Source organism: Balaenoptera ricei, chromosome 20 (genome assembly GCF_028023285.1).
Source record: "Balaenoptera ricei isolate mBalRic1 chromosome 20, mBalRic1.hap2, whole genome shotgun sequence".
Lineage (NCBI taxonomy): Eukaryota > Metazoa > Chordata > Mammalia > Artiodactyla > Balaenopteridae > Balaenoptera > Balaenoptera ricei.
In genome coordinates, this window is record NC_082658.1 from 63,303,072 (window position 1) to 63,327,249 (window position 24,178).

A 24,178-nucleotide genomic window follows, 5' to 3' on the forward strand; every position below is an offset into this window, starting at 1 on the left:
CCTCCCTCCGCGCTCGCCTGGGCGGCGAGGCGGCGAGGCTCTCCCTCCGCAGACGCGGGGCGGCCGGGCCGGGGCGCCAAGCCCCCTCTGGATTTCGCCCTTCTCTCCTCAACACCCACCCTTCTTCAGTCATCGAGGAAGCTGGCGCTTCTAACCCGCGGACCCTCCGGCAGCGGCGGCGCCAAGTGGTGCGCCGCCTGCCCCATCTGCAGCCCCCTCCCTAAGCCGCTCCAAACACACACACCGTTGACACAGCAGCGGCCTTGCACACCCGCACCTTCAAGGCAGACCCGCCGGGCCGGGCCAGGGCGCACCGGGGCCTCCTCCCGGGCTCGCCCTCCCTCAGGCCCACCCTCGCCCCTCCCTCCCGGCCCCTTCCCCAGGAGGCCCAGCAGCTCAGACCCCTCAGGCAGCTCAGAGGCCTGAGGCACAGGAAGTTCACATCCACTCCCATTACCCTGCTCTCCAAGAGGCCACCCATCCAAACCCCAACCTGTCCTTAGCCCCAAAGGAGCTGCCTGAACCCAGGAACCCCTGAGGGCTTCCACTGGATCAGTCACTTGACATTTTGCAGACTCTGCTCAGGCCCAATCCTGGAGACCCCCAAGCACAGACCACCCCCGACCACCTCCCTCCTGAACGAGGTGGGGGGCGAGAGAAAACCGCTGCAGAACAGAGGGGGGACTGGAGAGCAGGGGCTGGGAAGAGAGGGAAAGGGCCTTCCCGCCGGGAGCTGCCTGGCCCAGTGGCAGCGAAGAAAAGGGCCTAGCTGGGAACGGGGGCCAGATTTCTCCCCGGATTAGCTGAAGGGTGGGGGAGCCCGGGACCCCCACACCAAGGAAGCAGCCAGTGGCCAGGGTTGCTGCAGAGAGGGAAGCCTGGCCAGCCGGGGTGGAGGCAGGGGGATGCGTGTGGAATCCAGATGTGAGGACAGCTGGTCTGGTGACACCCTAGGGCCAGCTGGGAGGCCCAGCCTGGCCTGCAGGGGAGGCAGTCTGCGGGTAGAGCGGGGCCCCCTGAGCACACGCAGGGCCTGGCAGGGCAGAGCGGGGTTCTCCAGGGGCTTCTCCCCTCAACCAGCCTGGACACAGGGCCCGGGGCCTCCCTCAGATCTTGAAAGTTCTCGGTAGCCCTCAGACGGTGGAAGTGGGTGTAATAGCAGCGGCGTGGCACGCGTGCCTGGCCTCCTCCTGTGGCCTTCGTAGACTGTACTTCTGACCCTCAAACTGCCCTTCTAGGAGGCAACGTGACCTCTCATTTCACAGACGTGGAGACTGAGCCGCAGAGCGGGACAGGGGCCATGGCGGGGGGGGGGCCCTCCCTGTTCCAGGGCGCAAGGATGACAGTGAGGCCCCGGTTCACTCCTTCGGAAATTTCAGAAAACTGGTTTTCTTGGGAGAAAAAAGGGGCAGGGGGCTTGGTGTGGTGAAGCGCTGTAGGGAAGTCACACTGCCTTCTCCCCACCCACGTCCCCCCCCTTCCCCCGCAGAACCAGCCACCAAGGCACCAGGCCCCTACTGATGGTCTCAGGCAGGGCCTCATCTGCAGCCCAAATATAAATGTCACAAGGCCACGTACCACTGCTCTTTACATGCGTGTAGCTGTAGTCATGACAAATACACTACAACTTCATGCAGGGCCTGGCAGCTTTGCGTTGCCCAAACAACGGACAGCTCCTATTTTGATATGAAAGGGGGTCTCCATCTCAAGACTGGCTTCTGGGTGTGGGGACCCCTGCCAGATGAACAGCTGGGGCCACCTTGTGCTCTGGACTTCTCCGCCGCCCCCTCTGTTGGGAAGGGAGCTTCCATTTCCGGGCGTGGCTTGGATGGATGGCCTCCTGCACACACCCCTCTCCCAGGGTCGGGGCGGATCCTGGGCAGCGCCCCCAGACACGTTGCCTGGTGACCAGCAGCGCTGGCCTTTGGGGAAAGCACACCACCAGCTCTGATCCGGAGGTGGCCTGGGACCGCTCTTCTCAGGATGGAAAATATTTGCCTTTGGTTTTCGGCTGCCACCTCGTGCTGGCTGACTTTCCCCCACACAGCCCTGAAACGTGGAGGTGCTGGAGGGTAAAAATGAGGGGAGGGCAGCTATCTGAGTCCAGCATCCAGCCGTTCTCAACAGCACTCTGTTTTTCTCCCAGGGTGAACAGAATACTTTCTGCCCGTTTTCTGCACGCTGGTTTTCTGTGCTCGCAGCTAAAGGCTAGTTTCCCTTTTCCCAGGCCCAGCCCTCTCGGGCCTCACCTCCAACTAAACCAGACCCTTCCAGATCTCCCTCCCCACCCCAGCTTCCGGGTCACTCAGCATCTGGGGGAAAGCGCCTCTCCCAGCTATACACAGCTAACTCAGCCCGACCCAGAGAGCCTTGTTCTGGAAAGCTGCAGGAGAATCCCTCCTGGCTGGCTCTGCGGTGGAAGAGTGGCAGTCTTCTCCCGAGACCGGAGCTCCAGAGAGATGTCACATTCACACTGCCCAGGCCAGCCAACTGTGATGGCTCACAGTTGGCTGGCTGTGTGGCCTTGGGGCACCGGGAGTTACCACCTGCCCCCGCTCCGTCCCCACCCTGACTCTAACTACCTAGGTCCTGATGCCACACAGCTCTGCACACTGTCTGCTGGGTGGCCTTGGGCAGCTCACTGCACCTCTCTGAGCCTCACGCTCCTCAGCTGGAGCCTGCTCTGACCCCACACTGATGGGGGGGCCGCAAGGCTGGCGGAGACGCTGTGCTTGGTGCCCGGTGGAGGTTTCACGAGGGGCAGCAGCTTCCAACGCCATCCACGGGGGCGAGGGCCGGACCTTGCTCTACCTCTACCTCCCAGGGAGCGAAGTGGGGGGACAGAGCAGGGCCTCCGGGACTGAGGGTTAAGGTCTGCCAAAGGACTGTGTCCTGACCCCCACGGTGGGCGGGCGGGTTGTTTCCCGGCTGGAGTCCCCATGTGTGTCCTACGCTGCAGGGCATGTCTTAGTAAGATGGCGTCTGCTGAGCTGGGTCGAGGGTGATTCTAACAAGCTCCCAGGCGAGTCTGTCTCTGCCGGCCTGGGAGTCTGGGAGGCCGGGCTCGGCGAGGGGCTCCGGGTCCTGTCCAGTCCGAGGAGGGCCGTCCAGGACCAGGGACCAGGCTGTGGCTCGGCGTTCCTGAGCCCTCTGTCTCAGAGCCGGGGTCCCGCAGTGGCCTGGGCAAGCCCGGGACTCTGAATTCGGCCCTGTTTCCTGGCAGCGACACAGCGATGAAAGGGCAGCTCACGCTGCTGAACCCACCGTCACTTCAAGTCCAGGCCTCCAGGGCCTCAGTGTCCCCGTCGGGACAGCGGGAAGCTGGGCTAAAGTGATCCCACCCTTTCCCCTGATGGTTCCCGAACACTCCCCTTCCCTGACCCCTTCCGAGGGGCCAAGATATCTGGACCCCAGCATAGACCCCAGGGGCTGCAGTCCTGGGAGTACAGCACTCACCAACACTGTTCTCACCGCCCCACGGGCCCGGCGCTGACCTAAAAAGCACTTTCACCAACAGACTTCATCCTCACGCCAGTCCCGCGGGCTGGGTCGCATGATCGCCCTTGTTTCACAGACGACAGCACTGAGCCCAGAGACCATACCCCGGAGGAGGGAACAGGCCTGCAGGGGCTGGACGCCGGCGCTCCCCGGCCTGGCCCCCAGACGTGCCAGGCCCTGGCGTATTTCTTCTGGGGAAACCACCTGTTTCGGCCCCACCAGCACACGTGTGGATGCGGCGTCTGCATCTCCCCTGGCCAGCAGCTGCCCCTGGTCTAGTTAGGGATGTGTGGATAAGCTGGTACGGTCTCTTAGAGAGCTTTATGGCAATCTGGACCCAAATGGAAGCTAGACATGCCTCCTGACCCAGCAGTCCTGCCTACAGCCAGGCCCAGAGTCGTCTGCACAGGTTAACTGCAGCGTCGTTTGTAAAAGCCAAAGACCGGAGATCCCCTAAATGTCCCTGTGAAGGGGCTGCGGGAAACACACGTGGGGAATTCCATACAGTGGGTACGAGTGAGAAAGGACTTCGTGTGTGAATAGGGTGCCGCCTTCAAGTCGGGCAAGAAAAGCGCAGCGTAGAAAGTGTGCAGAGATGCCCCATTTGTACAAAAGAGGAGAGAGGATCCGAGTTTTCTTTTTTTACCGTTAGCATGTGACACCTACTTAAGAATTTAAAACTTGGGACTTCCCTGGTGGTCCAGTGGTTAAGAATCCGCCTTCCAATGCAGGGGGACACGGGTTACAGCTCTGGTCGGGGAACTAAGATCCCACATGCCGCGGGGCAACTTAGCCCACGCGCCGCAATGAAAGATCCCGCATGCCGCAACTAAGACCTGAAGCAGCCAAAAAAAAAAAAAAAAAAGAATTTAAAACTTATGCTATGGATAAATATCTGCTCTCCGGGCTGGCTCTGCAGGATGGCTGGAGAGCGCACCTGGTGTCGGGCTCCCATCTGGCACGGCCGCTTTCCAGCTGCTGGACTGCAGAAGCCCGGGGGCCATCAGCAGGAGGGGAGGAACCCAGCTGCCGAGTCCTGCAGTGGACAGCAGAGGGGTCATACCCTCGTCCTACAGATGAGAAAACCGAGGCCCCACCTGAACCCCCATAGAGGCCACGTCCTCCCGCTTCCTGGTGCACGGCCTTGGGGACACACAAGCCAGGACTGGGTCAAGCCCTGAGCTGTGGAGGCAGCTGCCGCCACCAGGGCCCTTGATAAATGGGGCCCGGGGCTCACGGGGGTTGCTCCTGGTCAGTGGGTCACCGAACTTCCCACTCCATTTCTACCAGCACTGTGTTTCCCTTCGATCATCAAAACACTTAGAAGCAAAGGCCACCCTGGGCTCTGGGGGCCCTGAGACTGTGGGCTGTGAGGGCACGGCTCATGGGGACCCAGTCCAGGAACGCTGGGCCAATTGCCGGCTGAGCCACCCGTGCGCCGTGGGGCTGGGCCTCCGTTTCCCCGGCTGTGAGGAGGAGCGGGGGTCCGTCCCTCAGAGGGCGATGTGTCAAGGGACAGGGCCTGGCAGAGCAGGGCCCAACAAGCAAGCTGCTACTTCTAAAGGGTAAACATTTCCATAATTTTATATAACAGAGGGAAAGTTCAGGAAAATCCCTGACTGGTCCTAGTGCTGGCTACGGAGCTGCGGCCAAGAAGGTGGGAGCTCCTCAGGGTGACAAGAGCAGCGGGTGCCTGCCATGCTGGCAGAGGCCCGGCGGGCAGTGCCCAGCCGGAGCAGGGCCCAGCCGTCTGGGTTCCCGAGCTGGCACGTTGGGCGGAACAGACTTGGCCAGCTGGCTGGAAGCCCCTGCAGCCCCAGGCCCATGGAAAGAGGTCTCAGAAAGGCCCCTGTGTCCACCCTTCTCTAGGCTGCTTTTTCCAGACCAGAGCCTCCCATGTCTTTGGAAAGAGCACTGAGTACCCAAGGTTGCCGCTGACTCACTGTGTGACCTCAGGTGAGTCACCCCACCTCTCTGGGCTTCCATTTCCTCACCCGTAAGACGGGGCAAGTGATAAGTGCCCACCTCACGGGGTTGAGCAAAGACCCAATGAGAAAACGGACATAAAAGTGCTTTGTCATCATCACCCTCGTAGCTAATTCTAACATGATGCTTACGTGTGCAGAGCCCTGTTCTAAGCAGCAGTCAACGTATTTTTAACTCCTCTTACAGATGAGGCAACAGAGGCACAGAGAGGTTAGGGCACTTGTCCAGAGTCGCACAGCTTGTGAGGGGCAGAAGCACCGTGACAGGAAAGTACTGTGAGGGCTAATATTATTATTATAATTCATGGCTGTGGGTCAGGCCAAGGATGGGCACGCTTCAGGCTCAGTTCCCGAGGCAGCGCTGGCCAGCCCAGAGGGGTCACGTGCAGGGCAGAAGGGCCCTACATCACACCCGAGCGGGAGCAGGGGCTCAGAGTGGGCTTCCCGGAGGCTCGCCCTCACCGGGTCCGAGTGGCGTGAGACCTTGCGGGCCGTGGTGGGGTCTGGAAGTGTCAGGCACAAGCGCCCGCAGAGCTCAGCAGCCAGTTCCAAACACTGGTGGGGAGAACGGGTGACAGCCTCGGGGTTCCCCAGAGCCCCCCAGGCGACACCGCCCTCTGGAGCCGGAGGGGCTGCCGCGCCCACCCCTCCAGCGCGCGTCCACCAGCTCCAGTCTGGCTCACAGTGGCCAGCGGGTCAGCGCCCTTCAGCGGCACATCGCACGCCTGAGGCCCAGCGAGCGCAGGGGGCCGCGCAGCGCAGGGGCTCAGAGCCGCCCCCGCCCCCATCTCCGCCCCCCCACCCCTTGCAGGCCTGCACCAGCCTCTTCTCCCTCCCTGTCCCACCGCAGAGGCCGTGTGACTCTGAGGCCTGGGGGGCAGCGGCCTCCCTCTGGCCGAGGCCTCCCTGGCGCTGCTGTCTGGGTGTGGGAGGGACGCAGCTCCCAGCATATGAGGAAGGGCCACGGGTACCCGGAAGGGCGTGAGATTCCCATGGGAAAGGCGTGGTTTCAGCAGCAGCCCCTCCAGGCTGGCTCGGCTGGCGGATAAGCTCCAGCCGGACACGCACAAACGTGAGAGGGAACCCCAGGCAGCCCGTCCTGGCCTTCCCTCTGCGGCAGCTCCATCTTTTTTCCTTTCCCCTCCTTTTCAGGCAAACCTGACCCTCGAGAACTGGATGGGCCCGCAGGTCCACACAACACCCCACAGCCCCCGGAGCTCCCCTGCCACTCCCCCTTTACCCACAGGGCCAGCGCCGGAAAGACTGTCTCCCAAATAAACTGCATTTAGAGATCACCCTGTGTTCTCTCTCATGGGTGCAAAAGGACGGCAAATTAGGCCTTTGATGGACATGAGCAAGCCGGGGGTCGTGGGCCTTGTGCCTGTTGAATGAGTGAGTGAGTGAATGGATGGATGGATGGGTGGGTGGATAGACGGGTGGGTGGGTGGAATTCCAGCCCCAAGCAAAGCCATTGCTACTTTTTTTTAGCCTGAGCAAAATAAGATTTCCTCAAAGCTTTTAAGAACATGGCAGGCGGGACTTCCCTGGTGGCGCAGTGGTTAAGAATCCGCCTGCCAATGTAGGGGACGCGGGTTCGAGCCCCAGTCCGGGAAGATCCCACCTGCCGCGGAGCAACTAAGCCCGTGAGCCACAACTACTGAGCCTGCGCTCTAGAGCCCGAGAGCCACAACTACTGAAGCCCGTGCGCCTAGAGCCCGTGCTCTGCAACAAGAGAAACCACCGCAACGAGAAGCGCACACACCACAACGAAGAGTAGCCCCCGCTCGCCGCAACTAGAGAAAACCCCACGCGCAGCAATGAAGACCCAACGCAGCAAAAAATAAAATTAGAAAACAAACAAACAAACATGGCAGGCCATTCCCAAGGTCCCAGGGGTCCCCTCTGCAACCACACAACCACACGTCGTGACGCCTGGGCTGGGAAATGGAGGGGCACAGGGAGGGGCTCTGGATCCTGGGCCCCTGCTTCCCCGTGCTGTGTCATCTCAGGGCCTCCAAAGCTCACCCAGAAGCCCCCTTTCCTGGGCCCTGTCCCAGAGACCCCTGGGAGTCCCCCTGACCTGTAAGCGTCCACAGGTCCAGGGTCCCTGGGAGCCTCTAGTTGGGGCCAGAAGGGCACATGAGGGAGGGGTGCAGGCCTGCTGAACCCGCCCGGCAGCTTTGCAGAGCCGGAGAGAGCAGGACGTTTGTCATCTGTGGGGACAGTCAGGATGGTTTAAGGTGAAATTTAAGCCCATTAGAGCCTGGCTGATGACATCAGCAGCAACGGTGAAAATGAAGATGGCGGGTGTGTGAGCGCCACCGGTTGTGGGGCTGGCGCCGCCTCCGTGCTCGGGCCGGGCCCCCTCTCCGCAGCCCCCGGCGGCCCCCGCCCCACTGGCAGGCCCTACCCCTGCCCCCCGGCCACGTGGGCCGGCCCCCAGGGTCAGCATGTGGCTGGGGCCTTGGCCGGGGCGTGAGAAAAGATCCGGCCAGAGCGTGGAGGCAGCAGCTTCTTAATCTCCCTCCTTTGATAACTTCCGTCTTTTTTGTGCACACGCGAGAATCCAGCCCCGCCGCCAGCATCTCTTCCCCAGGCTGAGCCGTCTCCCTGCAGCTAATGCCTGACAGCTCTGTTTATGTCTCCCCATAATTCTCCAGCTTTATGGGGTTTTTTTCGGGGCCATTAAGCTCCCAGCCACAAGCTCCTTCCCCTGCCCCCGCCTGCCTTTGTCCTTGAGGCCTGGCAGCCCCACCGCCCTTTGGGAGAAGGGCTGTCCTCCCCCGGCAGGTGGACGAGGACCTCGGCCGAGCCCTTGCTCTGGACGCCGCCTCCCCCCACGACTCCAGGTCCCTTGTCCTCTCGGCACAGGTCTCGTCCCGCCTGTCCCCAGGGAGACGGGACCCTCCAGGGTCCTGGAGTGCCTGGCAAAGCCCGCCCTCTCTTGGCCCCAGCCTTTGGCTTCTCTTCCCCCGTGAACTTTGCTCCTCCCACAGGCTCGGCCGTTCCTGAGAACAAAGCCCGCCCCCCTCCCCGACCTCCCTCTGCTCCAGACCCCCAGATCCAGCGCATGCATGGCACCCTGAGGCCCCCCGCACCGCTCCACAGACCTTGTCCTCTGCCCCAGTCTCCCCACGGCGTGTCTCTGAGGAAGACCCCAAGTCCTCAGGGCCCCCCCTCCCCTTCCTCACAACCACAGCCCAGATCTAGCCTCGCGTCACCTCCACGCTGGGTTTCCTGCTCCCGGCCTCTGTCCCATGTGGCCTCTCGCAAGCTCAGCTCAGGGTGCTCCCTTGCTGTAGAGCCTTCAATGGCTCCCCATTACCTTCCCCTACCTGAGTCCCCATCCTCAGCGTGCTGCTCAGAACTCTGCAGCCCCCGCGTCTTGGGGAGAGCCGGCTCCCGATGCCCTGCCCTCTTCCGCTGAGATCAGACCTCAGGTGTCCCCAGCAGGGGCTGCCCTGACACCAGGCCTGCTCACGCCTCCCGGGGCGCCCGTCCCCACCTCTGCAGCTCAGACACAAGGCAGAATGACTTCCTCAGCGGGAAGCAGCCCTTCCCTTGACTCTGGGTGCCACGGTCCCCTCCCATGGCTCCTACAGCTCGTGGAGTCCCCGGTCGCCCCAGCCTGGACCCCTGGCTTCCTGGGTGCCCGGGGCAGAGAGGTGCCCCTTGGAGTCCGTTTCCCCACCACAGCATGGGGCAGTGTCCCCCTGGGGCCCACACTAGGCCAGAGTCACCGCACAGAGGCCAACCTGGGATGTTGGAAGGCAGAGCCTCCCCCGAATCCCCTTTCTTTCTGGGCACACGGCCCTCCGGGGGTGAGGCGGTGGAAGGAGTGAGTACCGCTCCCACACCCCCCATGCCCTGCTCCTCCGGGGAGACCCGCGCCGCCCCAAGCCGTCATTTCTTCTCGGCCCTTTAATTTCCGCTTTTCCCTCCCGCGGAGCTGCTTCACGTGCGGGTGGCCGAGACTGCGCCCCGGCACTGTCACCAGCCTCTGGGTGCCAGGTGGCCTGGGCCCCGGCCCTCCCCCACGGTGGGCGCTAGGGGATGCACGGGCCTTCCCTTCGTCCGGAGGGGGGGGGAGGGGACCACGGGGCGAGGGTGCCAGCGCTGCACCCTGTCCGCCTCTTCACAGGCGCTCGGCTCAGTTTCAGTCGATTCCGACCTCGTCGTCCACCGCCTCCCAGGGTGTCTGGCCACAGCTCGGCAGGCCCCCCTGCCCGGGCCCGCCCACCTCCCACCCAGACCTCCTGCCTTTGGCAGGTTCCACGGCCCCGCGGGCAGCCCCTGGCCTGAGCCTCCGCGTGACCCGGGCAGGGGGCGTCCTAGCCCGCCCCTGCCTGAAACACAGCCCTGGAGCACCGCGCGGGGTGCCGGCCAGGCCGTCCTACGCCCGGTTTCCAGCAACCCTATCGTTAAGAGCAGCAGAAGCTTTGAAATCTGAGGGACCCAGCGCAGAATGAAAATGGGGAGCCCTGCTCAAAAGGCCTTCATCTCCAGATGGCAACAGAGCAGCACGAGACCAAGCACGGGACATTCTGAGTGCAGACCCCGCCTGGCCGCAAGGCCGCGGGCCCACAAAGCCGGCGCAGCCCAGAGGAGGTCAGCGGGCCGGCCACCATACCCCGCAGCAAGCGGCAGGAAGATGAGGGTCTGATCCACCAGTCACACCCGTAACGACAGTTCCTCACGACTGAGCACCTGCTTTGTGCTAAGAGCTCTGTACACATTAAGTCCAAAACCCATCACGGACTCTACAGCTTACGCGGGGCGGGGGGGGGGGGGTTCAGAGGCAATGTGATTTGCCCAGGGTCCCTTGCTGGAGACAGGATGAGCCCAGACTCCAGGGCCGGGGCTCCTGACTGAACCACACGCCACTGAAACACCGAGACCCCTGATGTCGGCTCTGAATGGAGCCTTGAAAACCCGCCTTAAACTCTCCCCACAGAGATGCAGAAACTAAGGCTCAGAGAGTGTGTCCGACTCCCGCAAGATCACACAACACAGCAGGACCCCAGATCCCAGCCCTCAGCAGCCCTATTTCCAAAGACCCAGGCAAACACTCACGATCCGGTGCAGGGCAGGAGGCAAAAGCGAGTGGAAACACACAGAGATGCCCACATCAGCATCTTCTCATCAGAGGGCCAGGCGGTGACTTCTCTTCTCTACACTCTTGGTTATTTTTTGTATTTTCTCCAGTGAGCTGAGATTTTTAAAAAGACCAACAGCTCGGAGTTTTTGGAATGAATGAGGAAGGGGGTTTGTGGGACCGAGCCCTGGTTAAAAGAGTTGCCATAGATACGGAGCAGGGTTTACACGCTTCCCGGGACCCAGAGCTTTGGGTCCTGCCTGGCTCTCTGGGGAAGTCCCAAGTGCTCAGGATGCCGTGGGCCCCGGGAGGGCTTCCGGGCGCTGCAGTCTTCGTGTCCCCCTGGCTGGTCAGGAGGCAGGTCTGCTGTTCACTGGCAGTGCTGTCTTCCTGCTGGACCGCCCCTCTGGCCCTCGCTGGCCCCCACCTCCTTCTGTCCCCCCACATCCCCGAGGCCCCCCTGGAACTCACACCACCCCACCCTCTCCTGCTCACAGCCCAGGGGATCCCCACCGCCGCAATATCCACAAGACCAGGCTCCCCTCCTGCCCCGAAGCTGGCCCCTGCTACCCTTTCTGGCCTCATCGCCCGGGGCTGGACAGTGCCAGACGCCTCCGCAGACCCTGCCTAGAGCACCTCCTCTCTACCTGCCCCCCCGTCCCGAGCAGGGGCCGCTCCCAGTTCCCTGCCGCGCGGTGGCTGCAGGACGGGGATCAGGACCACATCACTCTGGGTCACCCCCACTGACCCCACCGGGCCTGGCACAGTACCCAGGGAATCCACCTGGGCCCCCTCTGCCCCTCGGAGGTGGATGCTGGGCCTCGGGCAGACAGCTCCGAGCCTCCTCCTGCCCCGAGAGCCCCCTGGGTCTCCGGCCTGAGAAGAGCTGACAGCTCCTTAATAAAAGCTGCCACAGACGCGCCTGAGTGACATCGCACCCGGCTGGCCGAGAGGCGGCCCACATCAAAGCCCCATTTTTCTTCTTCCTGTGAGGCACTGAAACAATTTACATAAAGAGCCCTACATGTGTCTTGCAACAAAGATGCATTTCTTCTCGTGACTGGCCACGGCCCCCGGCCCACCCGGCTTCCCCAGATGCCCCCACTGGTGCCTGGCCCGCTTCCGCAAGAGCAGGGGTCTCAGGGACCACCCTGTAGCTCGGTCACCCAGACACAGGGCTGGAGGAGGCCAGCCGGAGGAACAACCAAGCCACGCCTATTAAAATAAAAACTAAAAACAACCAACCCTGAAGGGCTCAGGGGTGGGGCCGTGCCTGGGCCCAGAGGCCTGAGGATCTCAGCGGAGCCTTGCTCTGGCCTCGGACTTCAGGACAGGGGCATGTGCACCCTGGACCCACCGAGCAAGTCTACCAGCGCTGCAGACCGGGCCTGGGAGCCAGGCCTCCCCGCCCGGGCCCAGCATGCGGCCCCCGCTGCGGTGCCCCCAGCCTCGAGAGCCGGGGTGGCTCCAGGTGAGGTTCCCAAAGAGTCCTGTCTTCCAACAGCCGAGGCCTAAACCCTGTACTCCTGGCTTCGATTTGGGCAAAGAATCACCCTCCCTTGGCCCCTCTATTAAGAAATGACACCCCGAGAGGTGACCCTGTGAGCCATGATCCCCGACTTCCGTCCCAAGCGCCCAGGGTTGGGGAGCAGAGTGGGGCTCGGCCGAGCACAGTTGCCCCGGGAAACCCTGTGCCGACCCCCTGGCGGGCCTCGGTCTCCCCGAGTGTCAGGCGGGCTCAGGAGCGCTCCCCACACGTGTGCCGGGCACCGGTGAGCTCTAGCGTTAAGATACCCGACCTTCCCTGCCTGCGCGTGAGCACGTGCTGTCACCGTTTGGGGCTGAACATGCAGCCCCACGTCTCGGTCTTGCTTTACGGGATTTTGAAGGCACTGATTCTGTGTGACCTTCACCTTCCAAGTCCCAAGGGAGATAAGACTGCGCTAGGGACATTTCTGGATTCCGAGGGCCTGACCCCCAGCCCTGGCCAGGGTCACACCCTTGGTCTCCCCTCCCCCCCAAGTCCGGGGGGGCCTTCTTAAACACCATGAGACCACGGCAATCCCACCTCGAGACACACAGCCAATGAGAGTGCCACACACTGGCACCAGACCCTGTGCTCCTGAACATTCCTGGCAGGCTTAGTCGTAGAAGCCTCCAGCTGTAAACGGACGGGATGTTCTCAGAGGTGGCGCGGATGGACATTACGATGGAAATACCCGCGCCGGCTGCACGCGGCCTGGGCAAGTCAGAGAGCTGGACCCGAGAGACCACACGGATGAAGTTCACAAGTTGACGCTTGGATCCTGGGCAGGCCAGGCCTGGGGGGACACGGGGACATGGGGCTGGCGATGCCTTCTCCTGATCTGAGTGCTGGTCAGACACGAGTGTGTCCAGTTTGCGGCGATTCATTGGCTGTTCACTCAGGATTCATGCCCTTCTCTGCGTGGGATCGATAAACAGCTAAAAAGTAAAGCCATCGAGACTTCAGCCTTCTCTACTCAAGGCCTCCTGAGGCTCCTCACTTTGCTCGGAATGAAGGATGGGAACCACCTCAGCCCGTTGGGTCAAGGTCAGCCCATCTCCAGATACTCCCTTTTCTCCTCGGTCAATAGTAGCGTGCACTTCCCCCCCCAAGGAGGAAGGATGGCTCCCTCCTTGGTCAACGGAATTTGAGTGAAAGTGACGTGTTGCTTTCAGAAGCTCCGCGAGCCCAGGTGCCTCTGTCTCCCCCCACCCCCACACCCCGGGATGTGCAGCCCTCAGAAGGCTGCTTCTGTTAGCCTGGGTCCTTGAGTGACTGCAGTGAGCAGTCCCTCCGCTGTCCAGTCACAACACACAGCACCAGGGAGGGATAAACCCTGTTTTAAGGGGCTGATCTTTGCGGGATGCTTGTTATGCAGCAACCCTGTCCGTCCTGACTTGTACACCAGGCTTCCAAGGCTCTCTGTGTCCTGGTCCTTGACAAGCTCTCTGGCTCTGCGAAACAGAAACACTCTGGCCCTGAGCCCCATGGGATCTCTGCCCCAGGCACGCTGGGATCTCAGCTGTTCAGACACAGCTAGTTCCTTCCTGTCCTGGGCCTTTGTGCCTCCATCCATCTCCCAGGAGGACTGCCACCTGCTGCCTAGGCAGTCGGTGGAGCTGGCCGCTCCCTCTTCTGGACCACGCAGCCCAGCCCGTACCGCCCTCGCCTGCTCCTCTGAGGCCCCATGAGGGCAGGCATGCAGCCAGGCAACTGTCTCTCCTACAGGACCAGCAGGCGGTAAAGGCACACAGGCTTGGCCTCCAGCTGCTTCGGTGGGACTTCAAAGGTGGCCCCTGCACTTGATCACAAAGCTAAGGGCAGCCCAGGAGGCTGTGGACACCCTGGCCAAGCTCTAGGACCCTCCCAGACCTGCAGAGCTCAGAACACAGCTTGTCTTAAACCCACCCTCCCTCCTCTGGTGTCTAAGGGCTGCCACGCCACCCTGAGGGCCCCTTAGTGGCTGGGGAAAATTGGGGTGCAAGGAAGGATCTGGGGGCACTCAGGGGGAGGCGGCGCCACCAATTAGCCTATTTTAGATGATATTGGTTGGAGTCTCAGGGAAAGAATATCTCTTCCAGAAAGGCCTCCGTTTAAGGCCATGTGGGAAATGATCTCAACTCAGCACAGCCTCAGATTCCCAGCTACAAGTTCCCAGCAGTGGCCGGGGACCCTCCCGGAGCAGTAGGGTTTCAGGGTGGCCAATCACTGAGGCCCCCAGAGGGGCCTCGGCTGAGTCTCCAGTCGTGGTGACAGGAGGGCCAAAGGTGGGGTGGTATGGGCAGGACTCTGGGTGCATCAAGATGCAAACTGGCTGCCTAAGCACAGGCCCCATGGACCCCGTGTCCAGGGGGCTCTTGGTTCCCCCGAGTCGTCCCACCTGCGCCCCCCAAGTTCCCCACCCAGAGCAGGGGTCAGTGGGAGCAAAAGTGATGGCAGTGGCCACAGCAGGGGGGCCTCTGAGCACCACACAGGAGAACTCGGAAGTTCCAAGAGGGTGGGCGACTTGCTCAAGGCCACACAGGGAAGCGAGTGCTGGGGGCCCCCTCACTGCCACGCGGTAGACCTCCCCCTTAGTTCAGACTGAGTCCCTGAGCTCGGCCTGCACTGCTCTCCAGTTTCAATTCCCATCCCTCTCCCCCCCTGTACGTTCTCCAGCCACACTGGCCCCTCGGACGTGCCGGGCCCTCACCTCTGGGCCTTTGCACACACCATTCCCTCTGCCTGGGTCACCAGTTCCCGGTCCCCACAGCTCTCACCGCCCTCTGCAATCACCTCCTTCATGTACTTGTTGACTCCCTTCCGTCTGTCTGCCCCATGGACGGTGAGCTGTAAGCACAGGGTCCTGTCTGTCATGCTGAATGGCCAGGCTGCGGCTGCTTCCGGGTTCCAGGCCGTCCTCACAGCCGCAGGCCGCTAACCGTGGACGGCACTCCCTCCCCTCACTCTGCATCTGCTGGCCCTCCTCCAGAGCCCACTCCCTCACTCCCAGCCCTGCCCCCTGCTCGGACCCCTCCTGGTCCACCTCTCCAGGCTGGCATTCAGGGGTGACCCCCGCCCACCTTCCCAGCTCCCAGACCTCGCGCCCAGCAACACTAAACCACAGGGTGCTACCTGTACCTAGCAGCTCCCTCGTGCCGCCCCTTGCACATACTGGGTGCGATCATCTTAGGGCACACCTCCCCCTAGTTCGCCTCGCAGACGTTCAGGGTCACCTCCTCTCGGCTCTTGTGTGACGTCCCAACAGTCGTCTGTCCTGGTTTCCCTCCCTGCCCCCGCCCCCACTGCCCACCGTGCTGTGGGTCTGCCTCCCAGGGTGCCCCAGTGCCCAGCACATAGTTGGTGCTCAGAGAAAGCGAGCGATGTGGCTGATGAATGGACCAGGGCCGTGTGATTCCAGAGGCCGAAGCTGTAGGCTGAACACGAGCCTCTAGGAGACCAGCAGGGGCTCTGCCACCCATCCCCAGGGCACCAGGACGACAGCAGCCGCTTTCACCTGTTCGCTGTGCACCAGGAGTTCACACATGGATCACCTCTTCCAGCCCCAAGACAACCTTTCAGAGTACAGATGAGACTCTGAGCCCAGAGAGGACAAGGAACTAGCCCAGTGTCACACAGCCAGGAAGCAGAGGAGCTGGGACTTGAACCCAGGTCTGTTTGACTCCCAAACACACGCCCTTTAGCCGAGAGGAGCTGTGGTCCCCAGAGCACGCAGTTCCAGGAGGCTCTGGGGGGCTGCAGTGAGGGGGCCGTCTGCCAGGCGTCCCTCCCAAACTCCCCCATCGCCACCCATCTAGAGCCTGGCCTTGTTGCCAGACTGCTCCTTCCTGAGTTCATCCCCAAATCCTCTGGCTGGGAGGTGGCGGCCCTCCCGGGAGCATTTCCCAGCCTGGCTTGGGTGGCCCAGGCCATGCAGGGTGGGCCCAGTGGGCTGCACCACCATGGACAGCTGAGGAGACCCAGGCTCGGCCAGGTTGGGGGATGCCCCAAGGCCCCAGCTGGGTCCCAGCTCTACTCTGAGAAGTTGCATGGCTGCTGGGTGAGGGCTGGGGGCCCATGTTGTTGTGGGACTCTGGGAGTGGGCCCTGAGCTCAGGGGCCACTCTCCAAAGCAGGGGAACCTGGGGCCAGGGCACCAACTGAGCTGCCATCAGCACCAGCATCCAGGAGCTCCTGGAAGGCAAAGGGACACGGGACTGAGTCAAACTTTTGGGTGACAGTCTGTGTGACTCTGGCCCAGACGCCAAGCCCCCCCTGGGTCGCTGGGCTCTCCCTGTCCCCCTTTCCACCATCATAGTGCTGAACACACACCCACACGTCCTGGGCACTTGTCTGTCTCTCCCAAGTCTCTAGCAGCCCTGGGGGTCCAGAACCCTGAGTGGGCCCCCAGCCCTGTCCACACAGGGCTCTGACCAGGAGGGGACCCTCAGCGGATATCCGATAGGCGAGCAAACAGATCCTATGCTTTACTGTCCTTCCATAACGTCCCACGGCCCACCTCCTCCAGGAAGGACACCCTGAACACCCTGCTCCCTCCACTCTGGTCACTGGGCACCCTTAGTAATTAAGCAGAGATCTCACCCCAAGACTCAGTTTAACCCCAGATCCAAATCACAGCATCCCTGAGGGCTCCAGCCAACTTCCACTCACTCACCTTCGGGGACGGAGGGCTCACTTCCCACAGCACCTACTGGGTGCGAGCCTCCGTGCTGGGCGCTGCGTGCAGGAGCAGGACAGTCCCAGCCTCCAGTCCCCAAAGAAGGGCTGGCCGTTCTACATCAGCCAGGCCCCCTCCAGGGAGCTCAGCTCTTGGCAAACTCCCCCCGGATACACGGGGAGATGGGGAGCTGTCCCCAACTCGCTCAGCAATAACAGCAGGTCACTGGGGATGCAGAAGAAGAGGACGCCACGTTTGTTTTTAAAAAACGTATGACCATGCCCGGTTCCGGAGCAACTGGACCCAAGATGTGGCCAGGTCGTTGGTGGGTGGTGGGATCCCAGGGGGGGCTCATCTTCCTGGGGCCGCTGTCTATTTGCTGAATTTCCCACAATGAACATGTATTATTCGTCACAAGGGGGGCAAGTCTGCCAATCGACGCCTTTGCTAGGCTGAGCCCTGGTCTGTGTCCTCGTTTGTGTCCTGCTTGCCGGGCAGCGGAGAGCGAGTGATACAACTCCTCGTGGGTGGGCCCTGTGACCCCACCGCTTCTCCAGACCCCCACCCGGGCCCTCGCTGGCCCCAGGAGCAGAGGCCTCTCACCCTGCCCATGCTGCTCCCTGTGGGGTCTGTACTGGTCTGGCCCCCACTGTGATGGCAAAGTCGCCAGGGCAGGGACCACGGGTGCAGCGTGGGGCTGGGCATACAGCAAGTGCATAATAATAGCTCGCAGAGAGCGGCTGCCTCCCCTGCCTCCTACCTGTGCAGGTGCTCTCCCCTCTCCAGGCCAAGGGGGGCTGATACCAGTGCTTATAGGTGTTTACTATCCCGCAGCCCAGGGTCCCGAAACACTGCAACCAGAGACAACATCTGTGGTGCTTCTGCAAACTCAAATCCAACTTTGCTCCTCCCCAGTTTAAAACCTTCCACGGCCCCCTCAGTGTCCCGAAATCACCGCCCTCCCCCCCAGGCTTTGTATCCAAGGTCTTGTACCTTCTGACCCCTGTTCCCTCCTGCAGGTCCCCTCCCTGACCAAAACAGATCAGCCTACAGCCCACCTGCCAACGAGGCTGCCTCACAGCCCTGGGCCTTTGCACACGCCAGTCCCTCTGTCCAGAACAGGCAGACCTGCCCCTATTCATCCTTCAAAACCCTGTGAAGAGGCTCCCTGATCCCTGCCCCTCCCCCAGGCCCGTTACCCGCCCGGCCCCCTCCTGAGTCTGTTTGTACACACATTGATCATTGCACTCAATGCAATTAGGGGTTGACGCGTCTGTCTCCTACCAAACCGGACGCGACAGGGACCGGGCCTTTTGTCTTTGTTTTAAATCCCTAGTGCCCAGATACCGCCTGCAGATAAACAGGCACTCACAAACGTCTAGCTGACAGGTGGGTGAGTCGGTAAACAACATCTGCACAGCCCTTTACAGTTTCTCAAGCCTCTTCCTGTCCTCTGTCTCACTGGGCACCTCCACAGGGCAGTGGGGAGCAGAGGCCCCGGACCCCATCCCTGATGACAGGCGCCACCTCCGAAGGGCCTGGGGTCCCTTCCCTCTGCCTGGTCAGGAGCTGAGCTTCGCCGGGAGCCTCTGGCAGGCTCACCAAGAGCGGCTTGGACCCCTTTTCAGCAGGAAGCCGACTGTTTCCCCTGCCAAAAGGGCTCCCTCCCCTCCACCACTGGGGAGAGCCAGGCGGGTGCCCAGGTGGCAGCCTGGCCGGGTAGAGGCTCGGCACCGGCCGCCATCCTGCCATCCCGCCCAGAGCCGTGGGATGCAGTGGGCTGGAGCTGCAGCCCACCAGCGAGTCTTGGTAACAGTTGCTATGTAAAACGCTTGGAGGGGGAATTTACTGTCAGCGTTAATAATAGATGAAGGTTTCAGAATTTTTGATGCCTTACGTTCTAAGCCGTTTGATTTATAATGTCTCTGGAAAGGGAGGGAAGAGGGTGCGGGCGAGGGAGGAGGCCCAGAGGCACGAGCTGGGAGCGTATCCCCCCCCCACCCTGGCCAGACGGGGAAACCGAGGCCAAGCGGCGGAGCCACATGGCTCCGATGCCAGGACCCCGGGGGCCTGCAGATGCCAGGCTGCCCCATCCTCAGGAGGGGAGACAAGGTCTCGGCCCCTCCCGCCCGCCCTGGGTTGTTTTGATGGATTCCTGCTTCTCCTTTTAGCGCGAGCAGGTGTATCTCAAGTAGGCTTGGGGAGCGGCGCTGATGGCGCCCGTGGGGGGCTGTGCAGGGCTGATTACAGGCTCCACGGAGGCAAATGCAAGTCCCAACTTCCCTTCTGCTGCAAGTGCCACTGCTGTCGAGGCGCGGAAAGTCCTCCGTGGGGAGCAGGCCGTGTGGGCAGGAAGCAGGGCTGCTGGCCGGGCCCCACCACCTCAGCGAGGGGCTGGCATGGGCGCGGAGGCCAGCAGGAGGGGCCTCCCCTGGGGCCAGGCTGCCCGCACCGAGGCGACTCCCCGCTGAGCTGCTCCTCAGGAGGGGGCCCTCCCCGACCTTCCCACCCGGCCTCCCCCAACCCTCCTCAGCCTCTCCATCCAGGCCAGGAGGCCTTCAGACAGGCCCTTACCTCCCCGGATCCCCAAGACCCCAGTCTTTGGGCCAAAGAAATGGGACCCTGGGCCGGGCACCCCGATATCCAGACCGCAACCCCTCACCTTGACAGCTGTCCCCAAAAGTCACGTCATCTCCCACTTACAAATGGGGGTGTGTCGGGCTCAGGGTCCTCCTGCCTCCCTCCTTGGGCCCTGCACACCCAAGAGCCCTGGCAAGCCCTGCTCCAAGCACATGGGAGAGCCCTGCCCTCCCTGGGCCCCCATCTCCTGCTTCGGGGATCAGGCGAAGCGTACCCAGGCCCCAGGGCCCAGCATTCCACACCAGCCTGGTGTGGACTCACCAGGGCTGCCCCGCCGCCGCCGCCCTCTGGGGCTGCTCGTGAGGGCCCACAAACTCTAAAGGGCTGTGGGCACACTGCTAATGGCGATGACACAATAGTTAGGACCATTCTCACCGGGTGGGCACATCGCCCCCATGAACAGGCAGGAAAACCGTGGCCTTAGGAGGACAGCTCCGACCCCACAGTAGCCGCCCCCGGCCCCCTTCCCACCTGCTTCATTACCGGGTCTTTGTCCGTCTTGATCACCGCCCTGCCCAGAGCACAAGGTAGGTGCTCAATGGGTGTTTGTGGCAGGCTGCGTGGATAAAGGCATGAAGTGGTGAGCCCCCTCTCCGGGTGTGCTCTGAGCCCCTCCCGACCAGCCTGCAGGCAGGCGCCGGTGCTGGGTGTAATCATGGCTCGCCCCCTCCCCCTGCCACTGTCCACTGCCGGGCTTGGGCATCCCGGAACTCCTATGCCAGGCCCAAGCCGGGCACTTACGGGACCAGGACACACAGACCCACCAGCAGGCCCTTGAATACCCCGAGCCACAGATGGAGGGCTGCTCCCCTGGGGCCTGCAGAGCCCCTGCCGGTACTGCCAGGGCCCTGGGCACTTACATCAAGAAGGAGGACTTTGGGGGTCAGGCCCCCTGCCCACTGGGAGAGAAGTCCTGCCTCAGGGTGGGTTCCTGCAGGAACTGGGAGCGTCACTCATTCACTCAGCCATTCAGTCACCAGATACTCTCCAAGGCCCTCCTCTGAGCCAGGCCCTGTGGAGACATGCTGGAGACATTTGGGAATCCGACCTGGTCCCCGCCTGGGGGGCACCCCAGGAGACACACTAATTATCTACACGAGAGTGTGGGGAGCAGGTCTGCGGGGCGCCGGGTGCCACGGTGGCTCAGTCACACCTGAGGGTGCACGGATCGGAGACAGTGAGGCCAGGTCCAGGCCAGGGGGCTGAGCCAGGGCCGAGGGTCTGGGGGACGTCCCCTCTTCTGGCTCAGAGAAACACCCCTGGCGGGGGGGACCCTGGCTGATGGTGACTGAGAGTGCTGCCTGGGGAGGGGGCTTAAAGGGTCGTGGACCCCCGATGTCTTCAGGATCCTCGTTCCACAGAGGCAGGGGTCCCTCAGGGGGCTGTGTCCAGCCTGTGCGTGGGAAGCACATCGCTCTTGAGGGTCTGAGGATTCCGGTGGAGAGAGACCTCCGGGTGGAGAGCTCTGCCCCAGCGTCCGGCAGCCTCTGCTCTCTGGAGCTTCACCGTCCAGGCCCTGCCACCCTTCAGCCTGGCTGAGCTGGACGGGAGGGCAGTGAGGGTGGCCGGCAGGCCAGGCCTCGGCAAACAGGAAATGCCATCTCACCCTTGAGTCGGCTCCAGTGCCAACTCCCCTCGGCCTCTTGGTCCACTCCAGGCCTGCACCCCTCCTGTCTGCTCTGGCCCGGGACTCCCAGCCTCACCAACCCCACTTCAGGTCTCCGCCTGTGGTGGTCCAAAAGCAAAGCTGCGAGGAGCCGAGAGCCCACTTAACCAGCCACTGAGCACTCATTCATTCAACAACGTTGTATTTCACACTGTGTGCCAGGCCCCGTGTCTAGGGCTCACCGCCCAGCGCTGGGTGCTGCCAGGCTGTGGAGATACGGTGCATAAACGGGCCGCCAAACCAGGGTGGCAGCACTGTGACAGAAAAGCCCAGGCTGTGTGAGCCCAGAAGTCTCTAACCAGCCCAAAGATCAGGGGAGGCTTCCACGAGGTGGCGTCACTTAGACTCATCAGCTGCATGATGTGAGGCGCTGGGGGGTGTGGCTTTGGCTATTTCCTCTCCTGGTCTTTGCCCTCCTCCCTGTCCCACTGCAAAGCTTCTGTTCATCAAGTCTTCCCAGACAGGCAGGCTTTCTCCACTCCAAATGCCCAGCTCTCCAAGTCTCAGTTTTCCTGATCTATAAAATGGGTCCAATGAATCACTCATGTCAACCAAATAAATACTCATCTTCTCCCCACTCTCTGCTGAGAGACCAGCTTCTTGAACCATCTTCCTATCCCAAGCAAGGCCTGTGGGCAGCTCCCAGCCACTGCCCAATACAACCCCAGGACTCTGGGAGCACCAGGAACCAAGCGTTAGCGGATGAGGGCTGCCAAGTCGTCCATCATGCCTTTAATAAGGGAATTTACGGAAGGCCAGCTAATCAGTGATAGCGCACATGATTTCTGTAACTTCGTTAGTGCTGCTAACCTGAGTTATCATGAGAGGCAGGAGTGTGGCTAGGGGTTGGGGGCAGGCCATATGATACTTATGCATAAGACAGGAAAAGATACCCCAGGTGCAAGGCTGTACAACGTGTCCAGTGGAGTGTAGGCTGGACTTCTGCCAGGAACTCTTATGCAGTATACAACCTATACAACTGTACATTTGGGCCCTAGGTTTAGGTGAGTGCCAGCATGGAGGCGTTTCCCCAAACAGGTCTCCCGAGCCTTTCAGACCACTCAAATCAGGTGTGAGAGCTGCCTGAAATCAAATGCAAAGTGTGTGTGTGTGTGCACGTGCGTGCACACACACACGCACAAGCACATTTTTCTAAACAGAGTGCAGAGCTTTTTTCCAATTCCCGTAGGGTGCAGAGTTCCTGCAGTCTAGACCTGGATCTGGCCCCAGGGTCTTAGTAGAGCCTGGGGATGCAAACATTTGACATTGTGTTTCTCAAACACTGGACTTAAGATTCTGAGTATCAACACCACACAGGCTTGAAAAAAGGCAGATTCCTGGGTTGTTTCGCTTGAGATCTGTAGCTTGCGGGTGGCCTGAGCCCAGAAATCCTTGGTGGTACAAACTCTGGGGTTTCGATCAAACTGGCCAAAGCTCCAGAAGCTCTGACTTTATACACAGTTACTACTGGTTTTGCCTAGCATTGTATTTCCTTCTTTTGGTGTTGGTGGGGAACAATGTATGTACCCCAGAGCCCATCCAAACCCCGAAAGCTGCATCTGTGTGTAACGGTGTAACTGGGAGTGCCGTGGGGGCAAGGGCTGTGGAGTTTTGTCACTCCCTCTCCAGGCACAGTGAGTGGGCCACTGGGCCTCCCAGGGCCTCTGGCCCCAAGGTGTGTTGAGCAGCCCTCACCAGCCCATTTCTGTACCATGTGTGCCTCCTAGGCGGGGCCCCCCCACAGCTCCCCATGTTGCCAGAACAGGGGGCCATTCGCCACAGGCACACGCCAAGCCAGGCTCCTCTGGCTTGGCATCCAGGCCAGATGCTCACCCCATGGCCTCGCCTTGGACATAAGCTCTTCTGTGTCTGGGAGTGAAGGGACATCTGTCTCCCTTTCTCCCAAGCCCCAGCGTCCAGCCCTCCGCCTACCAAGGAGGCCTTGGAGGAAGCCAAATGAATGGATTCATTCAACAATATAAACTGAGCACCTACTGTGTGCCAGGCCACGGGCAGGACCCTGCCTGAACGGCAGTCTGGTGTGGGAGAGGGATGCACGATTAAAGGTACAACCACACGGGAGACACGGCCTAAGTGGAGCAGGCACGTGGTCTGTTAGGAAAGCTTCCAGAGGAAGGGTGAGGAACTGGCCAGGATAAGGGACTTGGAGACCAGGAACAGGCAATGCACGTGCAAAGGCCCTGTGGCAGGAAAGGGCCGGTCGGCCCTTGGGGACAGATTGGCGGGGTGGACCACAAAGTGCGCGGACCATCATTAGGAGGCACTGGCCCAGTCTGGCCTCTCGCTGCCAGACCCCGGGGACCAGAAGAAACTACCAGAGACGGAGCCAGGTCGAGGCGGCCTTTGTTCTGGGCGCCATCCACGCGCACTCCCCCCAACCACGCCCCCCGGAGGCCGTCCCGGAAGCCCCGCCCCTTCCAGCCGCACACGCGCTCGCGCCTGGTTAATCCCGGCCGCGCGCGCCAAAGGGGAGACACGCCCCGCCCACTTCCTGTCCGGGATACCCCGCCTCTCCGCAGCGTGTCGGCCAATCAGGGGCGGCGGCCAGGCGGGGGCGGGGCCCGTGCGAACACAAAAGGCCAGAAACCCGCAGAGTCTCCGGCGCTGTAACCATGACTACCGGCGCCCTCGCGCCGCCCCGGACGCAGCCGGGGACGCGCCCGCGGCCGGGGGTGGGGAGCCAGTGGGGGCCCGTCCGCGGTGCGCTCGGCTTCCTGCCCTCGTCGACTGAGAAATAGGGTCACGTTTTGCCCAGGGCTGAATTCGCTCCTTAATTCAACATTTACTGAGAGCCTACTGTGTCCAGAGGCTAGAGATCCGCCACCGAACAGGTCAGACTCCAAACAAAATCCTGCCCTTGGGTGGCTTATACCGGGAGGCAGGGTTCGGAAGGGACGCAGCCAATGAGCATAAACGTAAGCAAATTACAGGGCGAGGTGACTAAGCGCCGCTTCGGGGAAAACACAGATTGGAGTGAGCAGAATGGGAAATGTCAGGGTCCGCAGCCTTACACGGGGTGATCTGGCGGCCTCCTCAAGAAGTGACACCGAGGGAAGGCCTAAAGGGAGAGGAATCAGCTGTGTGGCATTGGA

The 24,178-nt window shown here is 61.8% G+C and overlaps 1 protein-coding gene across 4 annotated transcripts in view; it reads right to left on the reverse strand.

Annotated features, from left to right (window-relative positions):
- Window positions 1-24,178, reverse strand: part of RAI1 (retinoic acid induced 1) — a 105,941-nt gene that overhangs the window by 24,728 nt on the left and 57,035 nt on the right. The window lies entirely within an intron of this gene.